The sequence below is a fragment of the Procambarus clarkii genome, unplaced genomic scaffold (genome assembly GCF_040958095.1).
Source record: "Procambarus clarkii isolate CNS0578487 unplaced genomic scaffold, FALCON_Pclarkii_2.0 HiC_scaffold_95, whole genome shotgun sequence".
NCBI classification, from domain to species: Eukaryota; Metazoa; Arthropoda; class Malacostraca; order Decapoda; family Cambaridae; genus Procambarus; species Procambarus clarkii.
Window position 1 is genome coordinate 525,001 of NW_027189128.1, and position 2,971 is coordinate 527,971.

Consider the following 2,971-nt stretch of genomic DNA (forward strand, 5'->3'; position numbering starts at 1 on the left):
CTGACCTCTCCACATAGCTCTTGCCCTTTAGTTCTGGGAGCCACTTAGTAGCATGTCTTTGCACCTTTTCCAGTTTGTTGATGTGCTTCTTAAGATATGGGCACCAAACAACCGCTGCATATTCTAGCCTTGGCCGAACAAAACTCGTGAACAATTTCTTTAGTATTTCGCCATCCATGTATTTAAACAAAATTCTGATGTTAGAAAGCGTGGCATAGGCTCCTCACACAACGTTCTTTATGTGGGCCTCAAGTGATAGTTTTCTATCTAGAATCAACCCTAGACCTCTTTCTTTTATCAGAATTATATAAAGATTTCTCACATAATTTGTAGGTTGTGTGGGATCTATGTTCTATTCCACATTCCATAACATGGCATTTATTCACATTAAATTTCATTTGCCAAGTGGTGCTCCATATACTTATTTTGTCCAGGTCTTCTTGAAGGGCATGACAATCATCTAAATTTCTTATCCATCCCATTATCTTAGCATCATCAGCAAACATGTTTATATAATTCTGTATTCCTACTGGTAGATCATTTGTAGAATAGGCCCAGTTCTGTTTTACATTTATCCATTATCCCTTTTTAAAAATTTCTTCCTGCCTCTCCCCTTACTGCTGTATAGTTGTTTCTCGCATCTTTGTATCGCTGGTATGATTGGGGGTTTGGCTTCTTTCTATGTTGATACCTGCTTGATGGGGTTCTGCTCTTCTACTCCCCAAGCCCGGCCCGAGGCCAGGCTCGACTTGTGAGAGTTTGGTCCACCAGGCTGTTGCTTGGAGCGGCCCGCAGGGCCACATACTCACCACAGCCCGGCTGATCCGGAACTTCTCTTAGAAAACAGTCCAGTTTTCTCCTGAAGATGTCCACGGTTGTTCCGGCAATATTTCTTATAGTCGCTGGGAGGACGTTGAACAACCGCGGACCTCTGATGTTTATACAGTGCTCTCTGATTGTGCCTGTGGCACCTCTGCTCTTCACTGGTTCAATCTTGCATTTTTTTCCATATCGTTCACTCCAGTGTTGTTATTTTACTGTGTAGATTTGGGACCTGGCCCTCCAGTATCTTCCATGTGTGTATTATTTGGTATCTCTCTCGTCTCCTTTCTAGAGAGTACATTTGGAGAGCTCTGAGACGATCCCAATAATTTAGGTGTTTTATCTCGTCTATGCGTGCCGTATATGTTCTCTGTATTCCCTCTATTTCAGCAATCTCTCCTGCTCTGAAGGGGGGAAGTGAATACTGAGCAGTACTCGAGACGGGACAACATAAGTGACTTGAAGAGTACAACCATTGTGATGGGATCCCTGGATTTGAAAGTTCTCATAATCCATCCGATCATTTTTCTGGCCGACGCAATATTTGCTTGGTTATGCTCCCTAAACATTAGATCGTCGGACATCATTATTCCCAAATCCTTGACATGCTGTTTTTCTACTATGGGAAGATTCGATTGTGTTTTGTACCCTGTATTATGTTTCAGATCCTCATTTTTGCCATACCTGAAATTTATCACTGTTAAACATCATGTTATTTTCTGCTGCCCAATCAAAAACTTTGTTGACATCTGCTTGTAGTTTTTCAATGTCTTTCATTCCATTTTTGAGTCTTTTGGTCTGTGGCCCTCTCTCAATTTCTGTTGAACCAATCCTGTTTTCTGGCCCTGCATCTCTGTTTTGGTATGAATGTTTGTGTGCCTTCATTGTATATTTTGCAAAATTTGGCATACATTTAATTTACTTCCCTGTCTAGCAACAAGTCTGCCTAATTACTTATTAAAAAAAATTTGAAGTTCCCCATGGTGACCTCTCTCTTTTGAAATCAAGTTTATCAACTGTTTCAATGTCCCCATTTTCTGTGTGTGTGTGTTTGGAGGCTAAGCTTGCTGATACCATGTGTGTGTGTGTTTGAAGGCTAAGCTTGCTGATACCATGTGTGTGTGTGTGTGTGTTTGGAGGCTAAGCTTGCTGATACCATGTGTGTGTGTGTGTGTGTGTGTGTGTGTGCGTTTGGAGGCTAAGCTTGCTGATACCATGTGTGTGTGTGTGTGTTTGGAGGCTAAGCTTGCTGATACCGTGTGTGTCTGTGTTTGGAGGCTAAGCTTGCTGATACCATGTATGTGTGTGTGTGTGTGTGTTTGGAGGCTAAGCTTGCTGATACCGTTCGTGTGTGTGTGTGTGTGTTTAGAGGCTAAGCTTGATGATACCATGTGTGTATTTGGAGGCTAAGCTTGCTGATACCGTGTGTGTGTGTGTTTGGAGGCTAAGCTTGCTGATACCATGTGTAAATACATAGCCAAATGGCAATATTTATTATGTCTATACAAAAAGAAGACATCCACTTTATTTTTTTTCTCTCCTTTGTTTCTATGTGGATTTTGTTGTGACTAATGATTCTCCTCCTTCCCATCAACAGGTCTTCCTCACTGGGCTTGCTCGGCTTTTGTGTTACTGTGAGGGTGCCATCATCGTTTACCCTTCAAGACTGACTCATGCTGGCATTGCATTTGTGGACTTCCCTTCACAGTAAACAGTCCTTCTCCATATGGTGATTGTCCAGGGCAAGCAGGGTGTGACTGCCATCTTGGAGAAGCAGGGTCTTTTAATATGAAGAATCTTCCGTCTTCTCTACTTACGCCAGCTTGTGCCGGCCTTGCATTCTTGTTACTTCATGGCCCTTGGGCCTTTTTTATTTATTTTACATAATAAATTTTTTTATTAATACCCGTGTTTCACAAGAGATCCTTTACATTTTAAGCACCAATTGTATTGACTAATGTACGTCTTGTAACCTTTAAGACATAAATAGACAAGACATAGATAAATGAGTGAATAATACTGAGTGACTAGGTTAGGGCGAGGAACATAGTACAGTGTCTGGCTTTGGAAGAATGCCTACTGTTTTAGAAACCTTATTGCCATGATCATAATCGTATGGGTTAAAAAGCATTTGTTGTCACTCCTACAC

General features: G+C 41.5%; 1 long non-coding RNA gene across 3 annotated transcripts in view; it reads left to right on the forward strand.

The window, feature by feature from the left end:
• LOC138360114 (uncharacterized) overlaps positions 1–2,725 on the forward strand; it is an 18,657-nt gene extending 15,932 nt beyond the window's left edge. For all 3 annotated transcript variants that reach the window (XR_011226207.1, XR_011226208.1, XR_011226209.1), the window contains exon 3: positions 2,420–2,725. This is a non-coding gene — a long non-coding RNA (uncharacterized lncRNA). The remainder of the gene's footprint in view (positions 1–2,419) is intronic.
• Positions 2,726–2,971: the final 246 nt, after the last annotated feature.